We start from the raw sequence: 6,907 nt of genomic DNA, 5'->3' as shown, positions 1-6,907 counted from the left end.
TGTTTGCCGGTTGCTGTCCTGATGTTGGCCGGTTGCTGTCCTGATGCTTGCCGGTTGCTGTCCTGATGCTTGCCGGTTGCTGTCCTGATGCTTGCCGGTTGCTGTCCTGATGCTTGCCGGTTGCTGTCCTGATGCTTGCCGGTTGCTGTCCTGATGCTTGCCGGTTGCTGTCCTGATGCTTGCCGGCTGCTGTCCTGATGCTTGCCGGCTGCTGTCCTGATGCTTGCCGGTTGCTGTCCTGATGCTTGCCGGTTGCTGTCCTGATGCTTGCCGGTTGCTGTCCTGATGCTTGCCGGTTGCTGTCCTGATGCTTGCCGGTTGCTGTCCTGATGCTTGCCGGCTGCTGTCCTGATGCTTGCCGGCTGCTGTCCTGATGCTTGCCGGTTGCTGTCCTGATGCTTGCCGGTTGCTGTCCTGATGCTTGCCGGTTGCTGTCCTGATGCTTGCCGGTTGCTGTCCTGATGTTTGCCGGTTGCTGTCCTGACGTTTGTTGATGCTGTGGGGATGCCGTTAGCCCGACGCTATAGCTGTTTGACAGAGTATGTTACAACATCGACTGTGAGTTGCAAAATTTCGGGATGTAGAATGTTTGAGATATGAGTAGGAGTCGTAAACCAGTGTAGCCATAGAGCGCAGGTTGACTCAAAATTTGATGTAGAATGGTTGAGATATAGGTAGGAGTCGTAAACCAGTGTAGCCAGAGAGCGCACAGGGTAGACTCAATTTGATTTTTTTTTAGTGATGTAGAATGGTTGAGATATGAGTAGGAGTCATAAACCAGTGTAGCCATAGAGCGCAGGTTGACTCAAATTTTTTATGATGTAGAGTTGCTGAGATATAGGTAGGAGTCATAAACCAGTGTAGCCATAGAGCGCAGGTTGACTCAAATTGTTTGTGATGTAGAATGGTTGAGATATGAGTAGGAGTCGTAAACCAGTGTAGCCATAGAGCGCACAGGGTAGACTCAAAACAATTGTGGTCTGGAAAGTTCTTAGATTCGGTACGATGCAACTGGGTGTGTATGATTTTTTTTTTTTTTTTTTGTTAGTTACACGGATGATTTGTGCTAGCTCGAAATTGTAGCAGTTTTGTATATTGTCATTATGTATTTCATTGTATATACAATCTGTCATATACATTCTTCGGAATGTATATTTTTAACTTGTCTACTAGTGTATGTGTATGAAAGGCTTTGTTTTTTTTATTTAGCTAGGATTTGTTAGTCAGTATTTGTAGTTATTACTACAAATACTTAGGTGGGGGGTAGTGTTACGGGCCAGTTGTAGGTTAGATTAGAATAGGTTAGAATAGTCTAGAACAGGGGAGAGTGCGTGTGTGAGTGGAGTTCACCTTACTGTGTAGTTACCCTTGTGTGTTTATGACTTGTGGTCCCAAGGTCGAATGCGGGTATAAAAGGGCGAGTGAACGATTGTGGGGGGCAGTCAGCGGGTTAGTAGCGGTTAGGACGAGGGCTGTTATGGTACGCTTGAATGCATTGAGACAAATAAAAGGAGTGAAGTTATACACGAAGCGTTGTTATTGATTTGAAACGAACCCAGAACGTAACACCTACCACCCAACACCTCAACCTACCACCAAACATCACAAACTACCACCCAAAACCACAAGACATCCTACCACCAAACACCACAAACAACCTACCACCAAACACCACATGACAACCTACTACCAAACACCACAAGGCAACCTACCACCCAACACCACCAACAACCTACCACAAAGCACCAACAACCTACCACCAAACACAACCACAACTTACCACCAAACACCAACAACAACCTACCAAAAAACACCAACAACCTACCACCAAACACCAACAACAACCTACCACCAAACACCAACAACAACCTACCACCAAACACAACCACAACTTACCACCAAACACCACAAACTTGCAAATCTCCACCACTGCCTTGCTGCCTGGCATCAGCTCCACCACAATGTAACCAACCACTGTCACGGTCTCTGTGTGGAGCGTGACCACACTGTTCACGTCAGTGACGGTCAGCTTGAATCTCACAAGACCTGTTTCGTCATAGCCCTCAATAGTAGCCCCTGATAAAAAAAAAGATGCTACATTGATTTATTTTTCCATTGCTGTCTCTTGCTTAAAACCTTTAAACAAAAAGTAGAAGACAAGGTACTTACATGCAGAGGCGTAGCAGCCCCTCTCAAACTTTCAATTTGGCGCCCCCCCCCTAAGGTCGGCGCCCGGGGACATATGTCCCCCCGCGCCCCCCCCCCCCCCGCCTCTGCTTACATGTGATGTATCATTAATGTGACAAACTGTAAATATTGCGAATCATTAATCTCCTGAACTTTAAATGTAACAAATCACTAATACGACAAGCTGTGAAGTTGACCTATCATCAATGTGTCGAACTATAAATTTGAAGTATCACTATTTTGATGAACTATACATAAGACATCTCTAATTTGACAATATATAATTGTGTCGAAAAAATTATTCGATGTCTCAACTTCTGTACTCTCATAGCTAAAAATTTTTTTTTATCATTACCGTAATGTTTCATGTTATGTATAGTATGAAAGGTAGAAAGCAATTCGACAATGCAAAGTTGTAATATACATTTAATTTTTATAACTGCTTTTATCTACTCATCAGAATTATTGAATGAAACAAGTACTTTGAATATCAGATTGTACAGAGTATGAATACGACTCAGCAAAACAGAAAAACTGTAAACATTTTATTAAAACTTAAATTTTTTTTTTTATCCTATACAGGTATTCTAAAGTCATATGATACTTAAAAATAGATCACACATTTTTTCATTCTTATCCATGTTATCACCAGCTTATGTTTAACTGCAGTCTGACCCTAGTTGTGCAGTCTACACAATAACTACAGTTTAAAGTTTAGTTACGTCATTCCCAACACACAATAATTACAGTTTGGAGTTGTGTGACGTCATTTTCGAAATTCTTTATCGACAATCGAAGCAATGACGTCATAGACACAGTTGTAAGAAAATACAATTTAAAAGTTTAAGGTGTATTTTATTTTTTATTCAGTTGTCGAGTTACACCCCCACCTCCCTCCCCCACCCTTTATGGTGATTTGTGCAACGATTAAAACTATGAGTAGTGGCACGAATAGATGGGGTATTTAAATGCAAGACATTGTTCACATGTTCACAACTTAACTCATTCTTTTCGTAGGCGTGGGTTCGAATCCCACCGCCGCCACCATTTTACATGACTTAAACAGAGTTCCATGAGTTAACCTTGGTACTTTATGCTTATAGACAGCTTAGATTACACGTCTTGTTTCTCGCTAGGGGGTCGCCTTGGTCGAGTCGGCAAAGCTCATGGTTGCTAAACCGAAAAGTCTCGAGTTCGAACCCTCGGGCAGATGAGGCTCGTTAGCTGGGGACAGCCACTCTTCTAGGAGAGACAACTCCAAAATTAAACAACTGCTGCCTTGTAGTTTGTTCTTGGTTGGACAAAGGCTATGGAAGCAAATCCAAAAAGAAAAGCAGGCTGAAATCGGAGTCAATGGCCTCAATGGCGCATAACCAGTTGACACGTAATCCTTAATTGTGTTGGAGGCGTGGTCGAGTCGGCAAAAAAGTTCATGGTTGATAAATTCGAACAAAGTTCAAATCCACTGGCAGATAAATCACGATCCCCTTCAACACTAATAATTAAGAACGAAGAAGAAGAAAGAAGAAGATTCTTACTATATCTGTAGTTAACTAACTCACAAGTACACATCCGTTACACGGTAAACACTGAGTATACAAGCAGTGGCGGAACTAGAAAAAAAAGGCTCCCCCGCAAACAAATTTTTTGGGCCCCCTATTATATGTATATATATATATATATATATATATATATATATATATATATATATATATATATATATATATATATATATATATATATATATATATATATATATATATATATATATATATATATATATATATATATATATATATATATATATATATATATATATATATATATAAGTAGCCTGCTTCTCTAGATTTTATATAGTATATTACCTGAGTATTTTTATTTATTTCATTGCAATGTATAACCACTCTGAGATAACGAACCAGACAACAATAAGTCCGAACTCATTTCGGGCTCGCAATAATCGTTTTTTACAAATGTTTGTATTTTTTTTTTTTTAATGTAAAAACTTTTATTACAAATGTTTGTATTATATTTTCATGCTTACCGAAAATTGTGAAAATATTTGTTTTAAAATTGACATGATGGTCAAAATTATATAAACACGTAAGCTTGATTTGTGCAGTGGTTTCTCGCGTTATGTTTATTTTTATGATTTTTCGTATGTATATTATTAGATTTGAATACATTCATTTTTATAGCTATAGGATTCTTTAGTATGTCTTATTTAAATAATAATTAAGAGATTAAATTGCTATCTAATTTGCATAGGACAAAACTATTTAAATGAGCTTTATGGGCACCCCTATTTTAAAGGAGGGCAGTAAATCATGGAAGTAGTCTGAACGTTTGCCTATCTTTCAAAGTACAGCTCTTGTGGATTTTATATTTTTCTAAGCAACAGTGTGTGTTAGCTACTGTAGAACAATCACTAATATAGTAGACCTGTTTGTTTTTTACAAAACCGCTATCAAGGTGCACGAAAAAGATTATTTATGAAAAGATAATTCATTGTTTTTTTGGTCGGAATTGGGCCCCTAAAAGTCATGGGCCCCCCGCATTGCGGGGTCTGGCGGCACTGTAGTTCCGCCCCTGTATACAAGGGACTTAACTATGATAACTAACAAAACATAACGTAACAATATCTACAATCCCAAAAAAAAATAATTATCTAAGTACTTAGATAAAAATGCAAGGGAAAAATATAACGTACGCCCGCTGGATGGCATATAGTAGAGCCACTAGACAGACACTGGGTTTGAACCTACAGACCTACAGACCAGTAGTTTCAGGGAGAGATAAAGAGATGATTGTATGACTCGAGCTGAGGAAAAAATAGCCACCAATCGAATTTTTGGCAAAGTGTCGTCCGGTCAGAAGACACGATGGAGGATATTAAAATATGTAAAATGTTAAAATCAAATTTTAAATATTGATCGACTTTCAGATACGCGTGCGTTTTAACTTTTAAGCATTGTAAGAGGCATGTGTTGATTAGTTATGCGATTGTTGTAACGTTGTCTCCCTTATTAAAATGAAATAGAAAACAAGAGAAAAAACCTAAAGTTAGAGTGCAATAGCCATCACAAGAGTACAATAAACGTGCAGTAAAATATATATATACACGTTTTCGCATCTTTGATTAAAAGTAATAATTAAATATATTTCTAAATTTTATGAAATAATAAATTTATTAATTGACTTAGAGTTATTATTTGTAGTTTTATTCAAACCGATGTCTTAGCACTGGAAAAATTTGGTATTACGTTATGTATAAGTAACTGTAGAGTAAATAAAAAGTGCTGGATTGTTCAGATGCAATGCGTTCAAAAAGATTTCTTTTCTCAATTCTTCTAATCCAGGGGTCGGCAACCTGCGGCTCGCGAGCCGCATGCGGCTCCTTTGATATCAATATGCGGCTCTCCAGCTCCTTGCACAAATACTAATAATCTTAGTAACAAAATAAAATATTTGAAATAAAAAAATGTTAGTGGCTCTTTAAAACCAGGGAAGTTTTTAAAATTGTAACTTTTGGCTCTTCCGCTTCAAAAGGTTGCCGACCCCTGTTCTAATCAACGTTACACAATCAACTCGACTCTAAACTCCAACAGCATAATGATTACTCAACTCTCGTTAAAAACCACTCTTCAAAAGTATTACTTCGCACCAATTCATCTACTTGACTACGCAAAGAATACAGTACGATACCACCTCACTCTCAAACTACACTCACAATGAACAAGTAAACAAAACAACCTATGCAAAACGATATCTCAACACGATGACGTCACCTAACCTAACTTCTTCAAGCTCTAACCCATTCGAACAACTCCACCATCAACGAGAAGACAGCAGCAACACATCTCGCCACTTCATCAACACAACATCCCCCACTGATACTCTCAAACTAAAACAGAAAAAGTAGGCCTACGTTGTCATGTTTTAAACCCCACACTCATGATTTTTTATAAAAAGGTACTTATTTATCCAAGCGTGGGACTTAAGGTTTGTATGTTAGTATAGTAACACTTATAATGGTGAGAGTTCGTCGGGTGTAAACTTCAGGCATTTTAAAAAGTAGGTCTACATTTAACTACTAAATTTTCGTTTTGTTTCGCATTCTTAAAAGACATATTTTTTCTTTTGTTAACAATAATTTCTTTCAATCTACATAATCGGACACATATCCGTTCATAGTTTTATGAAATCTTTGTTTCAAAATTTAAAATTTCTAATTAGAGTAAATGTCTGCTGAGGTGTGACGTCATTGTAGCGTGAAGTAGGAACGATTTTTACTTTCTCGTATATACAAAGTATAGAGAAAGTCTTGTAATCGTGCAAAATACCAAAATCGAGATTTTTACAAAAAACATAATTTTGCAATCTTGTCCGTATGTCTGTGTGTCTGTCTGTCTGTCTGTCTGTGTGTAAACATGATAACTTGAGTACCATTACAGCTAGGTTGATGAAATTTGATATATAAGTATTTTATCAAAATCGTAGATCCGTATCAACTTTTGAGCGATTTCCGATAACCGGAAGTGGTACTTTTTCTACTTTGAATTTTTCAAAAGCGTATAACTTGAGTACTATTTCAGATAGATAAATGAAATTTCACAAGTAAGTAAAAGATCTAATTAGCTACCTTCTCTAAAATTCTGAGTAATTTCCGTTGACCGGAAGTACTTATTTACGCTATTTCCGATTTCTCAAAAAACGCATG

This window comes from Physella acuta, unplaced genomic scaffold (genome assembly GCF_028476545.2).
Source record: "Physella acuta isolate Inbredline_101_S28 unplaced genomic scaffold, ASM2847654v3 ptg000026l, whole genome shotgun sequence".
Classification (NCBI taxonomy): domain Eukaryota; kingdom Metazoa; phylum Mollusca; class Gastropoda; family Physidae; genus Physella; species Physella acuta.
The sequence above is the reverse complement of the archived record's forward strand: the minus strand, read 5'-3'. Positions refer to the sequence as shown.